Below are 16,939 nucleotides of genomic sequence, written 5' to 3'. Positions count from 1 at the left end.
TGTAATGGCAGTACCAAAAAAAGGATCCAATTCCTTTTACACGTTCTCAGCAGCACATGCTGCACTACTTATCCACTTGAGCACTTCTTGTCATATCTATATTTTGTTTCCCAGAGCTTTTGTCTTTTCTTTTTCCCCCTCCCCCATAATCCATCAATCATTTAGTCAGAAGCAGGGAAGAAGTCCTGGCACCAAGGCAGTGTTTCTGAACAAGAGCACAGCAGACAGTAAAATCTCTGGGGGCATAAATTCCAGCTGGTGTAAATCAGCTGAAGCCAACTTCCGAGTGAGAGGCCCTGTGCCATGTTACACCACCTGCTTTCCAAAGGGCCCTGCACGCTGTCCCCACCAGAGGCACAGCTGAGAGGTGGCCAAGGCAGCAGGAGGTGATGAACCTCAAGAGAAATGAAACTGCCAGCAGCAGAACAGAGCCACAGCAGCCCAGTGACACGTCCGCTCCTCGCTAGAGATTGCAGAATAAAGCACTCGGGGGAGAAACTCGCTTGAAAAACATCAACCCTGCCAAAAGCTTCATTTCCTGCTCACTTGTCTTCAAACACATTTCAAGCAATTTTTTTTTTTTTAAACCAATTGTTTAGGTGCTAAATTCCACAAGAGAGAAAAAATAAAAGACAATTAAAACCAAATCTGTGTGGAGGGAGGAATGCTCTGAGGGCTGGAGGGGTTCATGCAGCTGGTCAGCTTAACCAGAGAAATCTCCTCCGTTCAGTGGCCCCACATCCTCTGGAGACCACTGATATCCTGCCTGCACCCAACTCCACCAGCAGCAATGGCAGTCAAGCAGAAAAAGGAAAAAAGAAACGGAAATGCTGCAAGTTTATCTCCCTTCAGTTTATCACTTATGAAACCGTGAGCTACCCCTCTTCCTTGCCAAGGCAAGCGTGTGTAAGGGCTGCTACACACACTGCAGCTGGCTCAAAAAAACCTCTCCATAGTCCTCTTTCAGTGCAGCAGCACAGCAAGACCTGCCTTTCATCTGGCAGCCTGGACACTCAGCAGGACAAAGTAATAGTCCAGTCCATCTGTAATTAAGTGCTCCATCTGATACATGCAGCATGCATTGATACTCATCACACACACTAATAAAAACCTTTTCATTTTTAGAAAATTACTCCTGATTTAGAGAACTATAAAGTGGCAGCTCATCCTGTAAGATCTTCCTTGGTAAGATCAGGACTTCCGCAGGCTGACGGGGTCTGGTTTATATTACTGTACACACAAAGAAGGCAGCTATGAAACAGAGAGTGCCACAATAAATCTGCAGATACTTCGCAACTACGAGAGACTACACAAGGACGTTGGAGGGCAAGATCAGAATTTATAACCACCTTGACAAATTATACAAACAGTCAGGCTGGAGGAAGAGTAGGACACTGTTCAGTATGGAGGAGAACACAGCCTGCCTGTTGGTGAGAAATGCAGGGTTGTTACGCAGCAGTTCTGTGTAAGAAAGAATTGGGGACTGCATTTTACTAACTGAAAGTAACCGAACAACATTCTGAAAGAGGAAGAGACTTAAAATAGGATTATGACCTGCAAAGCACACGGTGGTCCTTCCACACTGCTCAGTACTGCTTAGGCTGGCTGGAGTGAGACATTTAGTTTAAGGCACCATTTGACCTGAAGACCAAAACAGAGCTCTAAAACATGATTTACAGGGAACCTAAACAGGTCAGAGCTGGTCACAATACACAGAACACAATTTAAAGAAAACATGAGAACTTTTTGCAATACATCAAAGGTTGTTATTAAAAGAAATTATCTGTTTTCCACATCCAAGATATACAGAGCTTAAATGGAGGATGCACAAGGAGGATGCATCTCTGCTCCATTAAGGACAACACAAGCCAGGACATGGGTTACCAATCTGGCTGAGTTACAAACTGTGAACTGCAGAAGACTGTATTTCAAAAATAGATCAAGTGCAACAATCACTGAAAGTCAAAGGTATTCATTTCTGCAGGATTCAGTAGGCAAAGGATTGAACATGTGAAAGCAAAGGAGGCCAAACAAAATTCACACCACACTTAGTGAAGATAAAGGTTAATGCAAAAAGGGTAAGCTATAGCAGAAATCAATAGAAATATATATTTCCAAAAGTTTGAGGGGAGTCTAGTGCCTTTGGTTAGATGCACACCAATACATGGCAGGACTCCAGCAGAATTTCAGATCCCATCTTATTCACTCATCAGAAGGTAATTTCAGCTATGGGTTTATTTCAATGAGCTCATGCACAGGGTTTCTGTTAAGGACAGATACATTTTGCAATCACAATCTCACGTGTTCCTGAACCTCATCTTCCTCTTAACAGTGACCAGCAACACTTCCAAGTCCAGGATCATGAAAACAACATTAGGGAGGGAGAAGACATTTTAGGGACTCGAACAAAACCTGAACTATCTGATTTGTTTGGTCTTACCACTGTATTTCTAGTGGATCTTGCTCAGGTTCCCCTTGAGTTGCACTCCATACACACAGCCTCACCACTGCCTGTCTCTTGTGCACGACAGTGCAGCTCATTCCTCTGGTCAGCAGCTGCCACCCCCACAGACACCCTCCTGCCAGCTCCAGAAAAACTCAGAAAACCTCCCAACTCACCTTCTCCTACACAGCCAGGGCCAAATATACTTTAAAAGACATTAAAGACTTCTTGATTTCTCTTAGAGGTCATGGAGCTCACAGTGCTCTTGAAGAGCACCACAGTCGGTTATTACTGTTTTTATAAAATACTCAAATCCTTTGCAGATTTTAGTCACTAATAGTTGTTTTCTGCATAGCTGATATAAAATTCAGATTAAAAATGTTTAACCACTGAGGCTGATGACAGGGTTATTTCCATTACTAGCAGAGTAACTATGTGTGAACATGAAGATCAGTTCATAACACCACTTCATCTCTTTCTTTACATCAGGCATGCTACAGTTGGCATGGAGCTCTGCTCAACAACCAAAGCAGATGTTTTACCTCTATTTTGAATCTGGAACAGATTAGCAAAGTTAGTTTGATTCAACATGTCCTGATAATATCCTCATTCTCAAGTTCAACCAAATTATTGAAGCTGACAGGGGAAAAAAAAAAAGGAGAAAAAAATATCAAGCTTTGCTGATGAGTGCAATGTCAGACATCCAGGCCTAAGAAATTAAATGGAAATTTAAAAAGGTTTCAAAATTGTCTTCACTTCAGAAAACAATTCAGTATCTTCAGAGCACGATGCATCTGACTGTGACAAATCCAACAGCGTCAAAATTACTTTGCACAGACACAAATTAAACAGAAAGATGAGCTGGAGAGCTATAATGAGCTATTGCATTCTTTCTTCCAACAAGTTACCATTGCAAGTTATGAATAGCTTTGTCTGAGAACCCTTGGAAAAGCCTGCAAGAAGTCTCTGAGACCACTGCCACAGTTTTGAGACTCAGTGTGAGCCCTCCCTGCACCACACTCGATGCCACGGGTCAGGGACATCTCCGTGTGTGAGAGCAGCTGGCCTTGCACGGGCAGAACCAGCCAGAAGGGGAAGTGTGGGCATTCTCATCGGCCAGGGAAGTGGCATGCAAACCTCCCTCACTCCATTTCCCCTCAAATAGCTTCCAGTCATGGTCACATTCTCTTGCTGAAACCCTTCAGAACTGAGAAGAAAGGCAAGACGAGGGTTCAGCTCCCCAGCTCCCAGCACTAGCTGATTTTGTACACACAGCTGTCTTGGCATGCTTCCTTCCAGCTCCTGTCATACAAATCAAGTGGTGAAGTTGGCAGTCAGACACAGCCCAGCTATGTTAGAGACCCTCTCTCTGTCCATGTCACACCTAGACACATTGATCTGGTCTGGGATAGCCATTGCTCAAATGGGGCTTTCTTTTCCAGAGAAAAAGGCACAGCCTGGGAGAGCTCAGCCACAGAGTGAGGGTCCTGGCAAAGCCAAGGCAAGCCCCCCTTACTCCTGAGCAGTCTCATTAGAGCCTCTTTGCAACAGAGAAGGGCAAAGAATCACCCAGTGAACAAAAGGGAAAACAAGAGCAGGCCAGAGGGCAGTCCACTTCAGATGGCCTTCTGCAAAACAAAGTGCTCAGAAATACTGGGGGGGAAGATGGTTTTTAAAAATGCCTTTTTAATCCCAAACTGTAGCTGCCATCTGTAATTCAAACCCTGTTTTTAATTTTGCTGGAGAGGCCATAGCTTATTAAGGCTGAAAGTTAATTAGACTTGCATAGCTTAACACCTCAGCCTCTCATGTCTTTTCTGTGAATTATTCTACTTCAGTAGTGAAAAGCTTACTATTCCGTGTTGTTGTCGTGCACCATGAGTCTGACACCAAAAGAAAATGCTTGCAAAAAAGTTCACCTAGGCTTGCTAAACAATAATTAGTTAGGGCTTTTTTTTTTTAACAGTTTTTATATTAAAAAACAACAAATCTCTATCTTGAGTCCCTTAACATGGCCACTCAGTTATTTTGTGAATATTCATGTATTAGTCATGTTAAATTTAGCCCAGTTAATATGCAACCTTAATACAAAACACCCCTTAATCAGCTAACACATGTAACTGCTGCTTGTCAGGGCAGTGGCAATGTGCTTAACACTCATTTTTGTCTGTGCTGTTAAGCAGGGCATTATTCTCTACCTCCCTAATGACAACAGCAGAAAAAGCTGGTGGCAGCTTGATCAACTGCTTAATGAGATCCGGAAAGCTGAATTACAGTAACCCAGCTAAATGGTAAAGCCAAAACAAACCAGAGGATTTCCCAAGCCAGTTTGAGTTCACCATTCTTTTGTGATTCCTTGGCCACACCACTGTGCATGCCTGTGGTATTTGAACACTTCCTTCTGACAGGGAGTTCTGAGTCGTGCTGCCCATCAGAGAGGAGGATGTCTGAGGACAAGCTCAGGGAACGTGTCTATACTGCCACTAGATAGCCCAGATGGCCTTCTGGAAAAGGGATGCCTTTCTGGAGTTGTGCTACTGGATATGAGCCCCATACATGAACTCGAGAAGAAGCAGGTGTAGAGCTTACAGTTTTCATTCTAAATCCCATGTACATTACAAAACAGAGCCTGCAGAACTAATTTAGTAACCATCTCCACTAATTTTCACAGATTTTTACAAGTGACTCAAGTAATGCATGAGAATCTGAGAGCATCTAAGCTAAGCCCAGGCTTAGTCCTTCACTTACCCTTTTGCAAGGAACTGGAACTTACCCTCAACCCCTTTGCAAGGAACTGGTTTGGTAAACCACTGTCCTATTTTGCTGCATGATTTAACCACTCTTATTCTACCCTGCCCCTCTGATCTGCTAAACAAAGCAAATCTCTCTGTTTCTCACAGCCTCCTCCTCTCAGTCTTTCAGAAACTCTTGCCTGTTTTTCATGGCAATGATCCTAATTCAAGACCTGTAGGTCTCCTTCTCTGATATCTTGTTTCACTGGTGGGTGCAGCTCACTCCAACACTTCAGAAAAAAATATAAAGCACAGCCTTGCTGTGTCACAGACCTTGGATTTTACAGAACAAGTTAAACAAAATTTAAGGGCCACCTAATACTGTTCACATCTAAGTTGAGGGCAGAAACTTTTAAACTAAGCTAAGAGAATGATAGCAATGCTGCTGCTTTTAAAAATCCCCAACATATGAACGTGCATGATCTCTCTGAGGGATGGAAAAGTTTTCAGAGGGGTGGGAAAGGTTGTGCCATCTCACCATCTTAAGTCACCATGATTGCAAGGAGTTAAAAAAAAAAACCTGAAGAAGGAAACTAAAAAAAGGAAGCAGGCTGTTCCCAAAAGCCTGTCATACTGCCTTCACTGGGAGTTTTGCATGGGGAAGTCCAGGACTCTTCTGCTTGCAGCCACTTGAGGTAGGGGCCAGAATCCCTTCCCCCCTGGGTAAGAGGAGTAGATGACAGTTTCTCTGTGTTATCTGCTGCCTCTCACAGACCAACTGAAACCACACTGTAAATGGGGCCAGCCCAAAGGGAACTCAGTCCCAGTGCACTGAGCTAAAATGATGTTGGCAGAGAGCTTTAAGCCATGGGGGAAATGGTGATGTTAACAAAAAAGGTGGATATACCTTTCTCCATCCTAGTCATACACCTAAACAAATTATTTCAGGTTCTTTAAACACAGGCAGAATTCTTGAGGAAGTAACCATAGAGAGGAGAGGGAAAAGCAGCAAATTCTTCCTGGTGAGGACAAGCCATCCCTGGCACTCCTGCTTCAGATTAGCCAGCTCTGTGGTCTGGACCTCAGATCTGACTGCACCAAAACTGTGACAACACTGGTCCTGCTCCAGGCTTCAACAAGAAGTTAGCTACTTGCTTTGAGTAAGTCTCAGCATTTATCAGCTATATTTAAAATGTCTACATTTATCATTTATAAATTTATAATTTATAATCAATTTATAAATTGATAATTTATAATTATCAATTTATAATCTAATTTCAACTTCTAACTTGTAAGCTGGGTATCTTGTGAAATTCAGAAGGTGAAATCCATACAGGCATAAGCAGCAGACAAAATACAGGAAATTTCTCATCTCTATTCATGCCATAGCAATATGTAGACCAGAGGGGCAGACTCCATGTGTCTGATGTATTCTAATTCTAGTTCCTGAACTAGAATTCCCACCCTTGAAACTGTCTGGATCCTAAAAGCGTTTTAACTAATTTGATTTCTGCCTCTACAGGAAGAAAAAAAAAAAATCTCCCAGTCACATTAAATATTTGAACAGAATTCTGCAAACCAAGAACAAGACATTTCTAATCTAGGTCATCTTATAAAGACATTAGTGTCACCATGCTAAACTTCTACTCTCCTGAGACAGAGCTGGCACTGGTTAACTCGCTGCACTGACACAGATTCTGAGAAAAGCCCCAGGAAATATTTTAGGCTGATTTCTACGAAGAAAGAAAAACACAAATCACATTTTTAAATGGCTGCACCCAGCCCCACCAGCCCGCTCAGTTTCAGATAATGGAACCACAGAACACTGCTTGCTCTTGCAGGAAGTAACAGCTGATAACATGCCAGCCTTTTTGCAGTTTTTCACTGGAGTGCTCTCTGACTCCAGCTTTCATTCAGCTTTCTGTATAAAGAGAGCATGAGTTGGCCACAGTGCACTCAGAGTTTGCTAGGCAGTGTTTAACAGAGATAAGGGGGGAGGTGAATCACGGGGGGACGCCGCTCACCAGCCTCCAGCCACACTCCACTCAGGCTGGATGTGTGCAGTTACCTTCAATCCCAGGCCAAAACATCCTTTGCTGTGCACATCCTATGGTTTTCCATCTCCACAAATTGTTATGCCTTTCTTATTGACCAAGTTTCTCTTCCTCTCCCAGCAATTAATACAGAATCATAGAACAATAGAATGGTTTGGATTGGAAGGGACCCTAAAGATCACCTGGGTCCAACACCCCTGCCATGGACAGGGACATCTTTCACTAGACCAGGTTGCTCAGAACAACATTTGACCTGGCCCTCAACAGGGGATGGAGCTATCCTTGTGTGTTTGTAGCTATCCAATGCACAAACTCTCTGAGCTGTGTCCTCTGCAGCCTCCCTCCTGGCTACAACCTCAGAGACACAGGCTCCACCTTTCCAGAGCAATCTTGGAAAAGATTCGTCCTTTGTATATGATTTAACTGGGAAAATGAAGGACAGACTACTGGCTCACTGCAAGAAGTTAGGGGTTTTAAATTATGAAGAATTATATTTGGACAAAAGGAAAAGAGTCAGGTTTAGGGCTACTGAACACCAAGTCCTGGATTGCAGAGTGTAAGGAAGTCTCAGCGTGTGTACAGACTGAACTCAGACTTGTCCTGCCTAGTGACATGTACTCATTAATTATTATTTGTGCCAGCAGCACCAATGCACTGTGGCTCACAGTGAGAAGCTCTTTTGCTGTTGTCATGAAACATGACTCAGTTTGAAAGTCTTTGTGAAGAGCTGTCACACACCTCAGCTTAAAAAAATAATAATTCATGGCCTGTCATGAAGGTGAAGCAGTTTTCCTAAAATAAGAACAATTTCCAGTGCTGTGCCCACAAGCCTCAACTGGAAATTCAGGAACAACATAATGAAAAGGAGATTAAGAAATTTATACATTAAAGATCACACAGCTTTAAAATGTAAGCAAACTCTTAGAGCTGTCAAGGATGGATTTACAAAAACAATGGTATACAGCATCCAGAATGATCACTCCACTTCAAACCACTCCACAGTGATTTTAAAACTGTGCTTCTAGAAAGTCAAGAATTACACCCTGAATTACCTGAATTCAAGCAATGCCTGTAGCTTGCCCTATGATGGTGAGATCTCTACACACCTCTGCTTGGAGGTTATTTTAGAGTCTCTAATTTGTGCTAATTTCTAAAGAAATTTAAGAAAATTTGGGAAGAAATTTTATTCTCATAGTCAGAAAGCCAGTTCTCACATTCATTTCTCACAAATACTGCTGCTCAAACACCCTAACATGTTTAAAATGTAATTAAGATGTTCTGGAGACATGAACAAATGCCAAGTCTGTTTGCATGACGAGGGGAAAAACCATCCCTGAACAAGCTGGAGGTTCCTGAAGCCTACGAGGGGTAATTGTGCTGGTTTACAGCAGATTGGAATTGTATTACCTAAAGCTGATTAAAGCTGACAGGCAAGTGAAATGCTGCATTCACACACTTCCACCAAGGTGACACTGACAACTACAATGAAATCCATAAATCAGAAGAAACAAGCAGCTTCTGCTCTTTTGCTCTGCCAAAGCCATTGCAGGTGTCTCAGACCATGGTTTATATGCAATGTGTGCTGCAGCAGCTGAGCAGGAGTCAGGGAGCACTTCCCCCAAGCTGTCCATCCCCAGGACTTGGCTCATGGAGGCACAGACACATCCTGCTCTTACTTATCTCCACTGCTCATTTTGAAAAGTGACAAAAGTCATCTTGGTGCTGGTAAATGTGTCTGGAAAATGTGTGTGCTGCTGCCTTCAATAAAGCACTCACTGCCCTTTGTGGGCAGACAGGCAGCAGAAAACTGGCAGACTGCACATGGCAAAAAAAATACATCTACAAAGAATGGCAAATTTTCAGGTGCTCTAAACACATCTAACATCCAAAATGACCCATGACTTATTTCTTAAAGACACAGACCTTCCAGCCTGAGCTCCTGAGTAGGTTTGAATACTCAGAGCATACTGAAGATCTCCCTTGTAATAGCTCAGCATCTCAGCAGAAGCCTGAACTCACCTGAACAGCCACATCTTCCTTTTCCAAACTGGGGCTCAGAGCCACCACACTTTGCAGCTGGAGAGAAAAACATTTTTTCATCCCAACTTCACAGACCAAGAAACAAGCACAGAGAAGCATGTATAAAAGTCCTACAGGACTCATTCTCCTTTCAGGTATTTTCAGGTTTTATGCTTTCAACTTTTGCAAAGCACTAAGATATTTCTCCAATATTTTTTGTTGAGTGACAGCATTATTAAATTCCTAAGTTAGTTGGCATTTATAGAAGAAATGATGATAAGATCTGTAAATGAACTCCCAGCACCTTAGCAAATGGAATTATAAGAAGCTAGGAAAAATTGTTTGTGCTTTCCTCCTCATCCTGTTCCACCCACAAAAGGCATTTACATTAATAGAGAACCTGGCATTCATAAACCTGTATGGCATCACAGCACTGGGGTCACAGCTGCATTCCCACAGTTATTCAAAAGAGCAAGAATTTCAAAATCCTTGCTTGCACTTGGTCTCTGGGATGATTTGGTTATTCTCACTCCCAGATGTCTTCCCTCTCCTATGGAAGCAAGGATTGAGACTGTGAACATCAGTCCCAGTCTCTTTCCAAGGTAGGTGCCAAAAAGTCAAGCCAAGACTGTATGAAAAATGCTTCCTAGCTCAGAATCTGGTTGCAAAAACAAAGATGCACATGTACATACTTAAAACACTTCACCTCAAAGGCTGTCCCCATCAGGGCACCGACTGGACACAAAGATTGCCTAAGGGAAAACACACCAGTGACTGAAAACCACATCCATATCAATGAAGCAGAATCCACTATAGGGGAGTTTCACAGCTCAGGCACTGTGGACAGGGAAGAAAAGGAGGATGAGGGACAGAGAACTCCAAGCTGTCCAGGCAGCTCACCCTACACAGACACAGAGCATCCTGGTTACATCAGGGGAACCTATGGGAGTCATGAGCCCAGCTGGCCTAATCACAGCGAATCAAAAGCCAGGAGAAAAGACCCAGGCAGTGAGGAAACAAAGATGAATTGCTTCAGAAAGCCTTCATGCACACATGGTTTCTACTGCCAAGGTAACACTATTTCTGTTACCCTCATCTGGACTCCTTGGGCAGCACGGCTGGTTCCCACACTGGCCCGTGCTTTGAAAACCCAGCCTGAGGGAGAGCTGAGTAGCCCAGGCACCTGCCTGCCCTTCCTTCCAAAGCAGCTGGCATTAGTCATGAAACAGCCCCAGTAAAGAAACTGGATCCATGATTGTACCCTTTCTGCTGCTGTCTCAGACCACACCAAAAATCCCACCAATGCTCTCAGTCACACAGATGGCACAAGAATTAAGGTAGTGATGGGGAAAAATTCTCCTCCCTGCCCCTTCTCCCCATGGGACTGGTCCAGAAATGACAGCAGAGTAGCAAGGTGGCCTGCAGCCCTATGCAGTCCATTACTCAGGTACCCAACACCACATCTGCAGGCTGCCCAATATCCCCAAAGGACAACACACACCTCATATCTAACCAGACAGCACCACATCAGAGACATAACCAACCATTTTTCAGACCCAGAGAACAGAGGAAGGAAGGAAGGACAGAAGGAAAGGAGTAGGCAATTTTATCGTGCTATAGGTACAGAAGATGAAAAGCACTTTGTGCAAAGTACAAAGCAGAAGAAATGCATTCTGACTTTATAATCCAAAACCTTTTAACCATAAGTAGCTTTCTACAACTGTATCTCGCAGAGCCATGGCTTCAGCAGTATTTCCAGGCTCAGAGTCAGCTCTGGAAGCAGTACATTGTACACACATGGTTTGGTAACCAGCACACGTCCAGCATGGCTGTAAGCATCACTGCACTGCCACTGCCAATCCCTGCCAGCCATCCCAAGCAGCAGCCTCCCTCTGACATGGGATTCACTGATAAAGTCCCTCTGTAGGAGAAGAAGGGTTAACTAATCTCTTTAAAGAACTATAATTAGTCCAACAGGAAAATAAATTCTGTCCTCCTGATTCAGGGACAGCGAGTGCCAAAAAGTCTGAGCGTGCATGCAGAGAGGGCAGATATGCACAGCTTCCAAAAGCAAGATCTGCTCTGACACCTGAATTTATATGAGGGACACAGACTGATTTGTCTTTAGTAATCTTGTTTATAAAGTATAATGTTTTACTGGTTTTTGTTTGCTTTGTTTTTTAAATCTGTCTAGGAAAACCAAACTATGCCATACCTGACTCTTCTGCATCAGTGCTGCTTGAATTTTAAATGCAGATGATTCATTCTTTCTTTTTCCTTTTTCAAAGGCCAAGGAACTCTAGTATTACCCAATTTCAATAAGTGCTTTCTAAATAAGACCTTCAAAAATTAGCAGTTACTGTAGTTGATATATACAGCTTGCTTTGTAGATGTGGTTGACTAAAACATTAAAATGCAATACTGGATGAGTTTTACAATGTTTTTTTTTTCCTCCCATGTAAATTTAATTTCATTTATCAGTTCAGCCTCAAGTCAGGAGTTCAATATTTAGTTCATATACTTAATTACGTTTCCTTTTCATTATAGCCTTTTCCAGATAAATGTTTAATCAGGGTGTTCACTGTAATATAAAAATTACTGGAGTGAAAATAATGAAGTAGTAATGGTCTCATCTTTATATGCAACATCATACGTTAAATTCTAGAAGGTTGATTTAAAAAGGGCAACAATGTCACTGAATGAAGAGCTCAATAATAATCCCTCAAGGAGAAAATGAGCTAAATAGTGGTAAAAATGAACAACCAGAAGATTAACCATCATACCTTTTAGAGGGTATCAGGGAATTCATGCTTTAATAAGATGCAACAAAAGCAAAATAATAAAGTGAAGTTCAGTGCATGCCAACTTCACCCATGATACCAGTGACTCTCTAAATGTGCCAGGTTTGGAGGTGGAATCACCAGTCCACATAACAGCAGTATCAGAAACATTACCTGGCCCCAACACTTTTGTACTAGGTCAGAGACTAGAAATCTAGTCTTTGTTATTCCAGTACAAAAATTACAATTCTTCATCACCCCAGACTCTTCTGTTTCGTAAGAGTGCAAGGAATGACTAAAACTTGTTTTTGACAATGCCTTTGTGCAAGCTGAGTGATAACAACTATTGCTCCTGCTGCTGTCACTGTTACCCTTCTTTCATTTTGCCTTTCCCCACAGTGAATAACTTAGTTTTCCATGATTATTCAAAATAAAACTTGCTATGGACCAAACATCTTGGTTACTAGAAAAGAGGCAATTTTGCTGTAAAAACCTGCTGCATAAAAATTATAGCTTTCCTATGTATTTCCAGGTAGTAATTCCTGGCTATGGCTGTGTAACATATATATGCTTTCCTCTAGTTTTGTCTGGTTTGGTTCTGCCTTTTGCACGTTTTTTCCTTTGCCTTAGTCACTGGTGAGGGCATTTCTTCCTGCAGAAAGCAGAAATTACTCATTTTTAATGGGCACCATCAGCCTTCTGTAACTGCCTCTGCTTATTGTGAGCAGACCAAACCTCTAATGCTTCTTTTTTTCTAGGTCCTGCAGAGACATGTTGTTCATCAAACCCTATCTACAGAGGAAGTTTCTTTCTAAAGTAGGCAGGAGGTAGATGCTTTGCTCCATAAAGCATGAGTTATTGCTTAGATTTTTCACTGGGTTTTTTTTTTCCCTTCACTGTCAAATAGCTTTTGGACATTTAAACCTGATGCAGCATATAAATGCCCTGAAAATATATAACATTAACTGCATTTTTAGACAATGCTTCTCTAGGAAACACTGCAAGTTTTTGTTATCCATCAGCATCCTCCATTTAGTAGTCTAAAGAATGCAAAGCTTCAATTCTTTCTACCTTGTCTTCTGTGCTTTGCAGAAATGAAAGCAGAGAGCCTTACTGCCCTAAATTGGGAGCTATCAGGTCACAGTCACACAGACTGAGGCTGCTATGAAAGTTCAGTCACATTAGCTTCCATGGGCTTGAAAAGAAAGACTGAAATCTCCAACTTAGGCACTGCCTCTCTTCTGGAGATTTGAACTGCCAGTGTTTTGGCTTTTTTTTCCCTCACTGTGTCTTGAGGCTCTGGCAAGGGATGGTGGGGGACAGCTGTGACAGCCTGAGCTGCTGATGTCCCCAAGCACCCACTCTGCACCTCTCCAGCAGCAGACACACCAGAACAAGGCACGTGCCACATCTGCAGCACAGCAAAGCTGTCCTGGGAGAAGGGACAGTCCCACCTCCCCCAGACTCCTCTGACACCCATGAGGGTTACAGAAGCCAATTCTGAGGAGATGAATCCTACTCTCCAGGAGGCAGTGAGGATTTCTCTGCTGGTTTGAGTCTCAGCAGCTCAGTGAGCAGGCAGCACACGCCAGCAGTGGGGTGCAGGATGAGGTAGGAATGCAGGGCAAGGAGCAAGGGCCCAGGCCCATCCCTTCCAGGCTGCCAGCACATCAGTGCCCTGCTCATGTGAACCCTCACTGGCACCTCAGTCGGGCTCTGCCAGCAGGGACACGCTTCTGCTACAGTGACAGCAGCACCGGCAACCCGTCCCTTCTGTTCTCACTGGTCTTGGGGCAAAATCCACCAGAAAAATGTTTAAGGCAAGCCATGAACCTGTAGCTGAAAAGGAAGAATTCCTTACCCTGCAATCAAATCTGCCAGAACTTGCCCATCAGAGCCCTTACATGGGCAAAAAAATTTCCTCTCTTGCAAGGGTTCAAGCCAGTTAAGATGAGTGTTGAGAAAAACTGAAAAACAGAGTGCCTCAAATGCCCCGTGCTGGATTGCTGTTAATGCTTTCAAAATCAACACTGAGGTTCACTGAGGTTCATTCAGAGTGTAGCTTTGAAAAAGGGGAAACACTTTGGCTAGAAACCTAAAATATTTTCAAGGACTAATATCCAACAGAAAGTAGGTATAAGAACTCTGCTTTCTTAAAAACACTTTAAACAACATTTTGTTACTCTGATTGCTTTAAAATAACCTGCCATATATGGACACAAATTATATACAGATTTCCTGTAAAGATAACCTCAAGTACCTGGAGGAATTAAAGCCCTAAGGATGACTGCTGACATAATTCAGAGCTGTCTGGGACAACGTTTCTTTGCTGTGATGATCTCATTTTCTTCCATGTCAGCAACTCCCTCAACTGCTCTTGAGATCTCCAAAAAGGTTCAAAGGAAAGAGGTTGGGAGAAAGATCAGGAAAAAAAAAGAAAGCAACCTTTAAAAAACCCCAAGCAGTAGTAGTACCTGCAAAAGACAGGCAACTCATGAAAGTAAAAGCCCCAGCCCACTAAACTTTAGCTTCAACAGGCTTCACAGTTTAAGCCCAAAGAGAAAATATCCAGCATACATGGCATGAAAGGCAACAAAAAACCCTGACTGGCAGTTTGCATTCTCTTCTCCATATAGGCATAAAGTCTGGACAAATAAAGCAAACAAAGTGCATTTCTGTAAGTAGTGAAAGTTAATTTTCATAAAGAAACTAGGAAGCACAAGACAGATGTTAGAGGACATTGAGTCTTCCCTGTCAGAACATCCAGCTTGTATCCAGCCCATATTCTTAAAAAGAACATCTCTCCATAGATAATTCAAACCAAAACGAGGCTTAATTTATTAGAAAAGCAAAACATGGAAAATGAAAAACAAACGTGCTGCTTTCTCTGCATGCTTGTGACCAATATAAACCACGTCTAGATAAAGCATCTCATGTTTAGGTGACTTTTACAGCCCAAGACCACACAGCTGGCATTGGTCCCAAGCACTAATCTCATTTTCAAGAAATGACAATTACTGCTACACACTAGTGCAATTCTCCCAGGTGGTAGCTAAATTTAACCAGATTTTCCCAGTATGAAATAGCTAAATAAATAAATCAGCAGAGAAGAGGGCAGTAGAATGAGGAAAAAGTAAGTTTTTATCTACAGAAAAGATGGTTCTTATTTACTCATCTCTTACAAACACTCCAAGAATATGCTCTGCTGAGCATTAAAATGCTGTAAGGCTCTGAAGACAATCTCTTATGTATGAACCATTCAGCTGAGGGAGAAATAAAATTAGTTTTGTTGATGTTACTGCATAAACTAAAACATCCTATAAAGACTAGGGGGAATTGAAGGATTTTAAATGGTTTTGTTGGGGTTTACTTTTGATTTTAGTCTGTGCAGTTCACTAAATACAGCAGCACTAAATGTTTGAAATCAGAAAACCTCTACAATGCCTTGGGCTGACACGTTAACAGAAATTTCTCATGGAAGCAGAATATCACACAAATATTATAATTCAGATGTTGATATCTGCATATGTGGAGATGCAATGTGTATGTTCACCCCACTCCATAGAAACATCCTAGCCCAGACAGCTGAGCTAAAGGCAATCATGGAGTAGGATTAACCTACAGGAAAAATCTTTACTTTTACAGAAACATGTTATTCCTCCTTAAAAACTTACACTTCACAGCCCAGAACTGTGATTTACTGCAGGGCCAAGAACAACTCTTGTACTCACCAGCCCCTCAGGTCTTTAATGTTTTATTTGGATGCTTTTCAGAGCTGGAGGAAAACCCCTGGGATAACTGGTAGAAAAAACAACTGAGACAAAGGAACTGTGCCCAGGAATGGCAGCAAACTGCAAGGGTGCCAGAAGATGTGCAACAGAAGCCAGACACATCAGATCTCTGCTGTGTCTCACACACTTACCCAGCAGCTCTGTACCATATGCATATGCTGGGTATGTCAGGCATCCACCCCCTGGAGTGCCCTCAGGTAATCCACCTCTGCAGACAGCTCAGACTGCAAGGACTTCCTCCAAACTTGCTGAGGACATGTCAGATACCCAAGTTTCTCTGCAAATTCCCCGTGTGAGCATCCAAGCTGAACAAGATTCCAGATCTGAACCAACAGCAAATTCTGCCCGTGGAAGCAATGTGACAACAAAGCCATCAGCTCCTGAGCCTCAGGCTGCACGTGTTGGTTGAGTGAGGAAGATCAGATGAGAAGCCAATGCTGACAGAGCTGTGACTCACAGCACTCACCTCAGCCAAGACAGTCCTGACAAAAACATCACAGGACCAGAAAGAGCAAGTAATCCTTGCTCATCACACAAACTAAAAGATAACAGACATAGAGATCTTGTATTTTTAAAAAGAGCACAAGACTGCCATGTGAAATTGTGATGCTAATTACTCTATTTCAAGAACCCTTCTGAGTAATGGACAGAAGGGAGACAGGAGAGAGACAGAGAGTAATTAAGGATTCATAATTATTATTTTTAACCAAAAGAGCGCTCAGTTGCAGGTCTGAGCCTCTCCAGGGCATCTGGGGCTCCTGAGCAGGGATTGCCAGAGCTGGGCTCAGGCAGCCACAGCTCCAGAGCAGCATGGGCAGGAGCAGCGTGGCCCTGGCAGGCAGTGAGTGGGAACAGGAACCTGGCACGTGGCCCACGCCGCCTTCCACTACAGCTATTGTAATGCATCACTGGCAAGGCTCCTGCAGCCCTGCAAAGACAGGAGGAAAATTAACTCAGGTTTAATAAACACTGCAGGGTAAACATGATTTCAGATAGACACCAAATATAAATACTTTTTTTTTTTCTTAAAGATACAGTTAAATTCTAGACAACAGCACTCAGACCTTAAAGCCATGAAGTCTCCCACAGCTTTTCCTTATGTCTAAGTAGTCTGAGGAGG

General features: G+C 42.7%; 1 protein-coding gene across 5 annotated transcripts in view; it reads right to left on the bottom strand.

Annotated features, from left to right (window-relative positions):
• The window catches only part of ANKRD44 (ankyrin repeat domain 44), a 131,656-nt gene that overhangs the window by 78,144 nt on the left and 36,573 nt on the right, over positions 1-16,939 (bottom strand). The gene's annotated exons all lie outside the window — the stretch shown is intronic.

This window comes from Haemorhous mexicanus, chromosome 8 (genome assembly GCF_027477595.1).
Source record: "Haemorhous mexicanus isolate bHaeMex1 chromosome 8, bHaeMex1.pri, whole genome shotgun sequence".
NCBI lineage: Eukaryota > Metazoa > Chordata > Aves > Passeriformes > Fringillidae > Haemorhous > Haemorhous mexicanus.
Note: the sequence above shows the minus strand (reverse complement) of the source record. Positions and strands in the feature narration are given on the sequence as shown.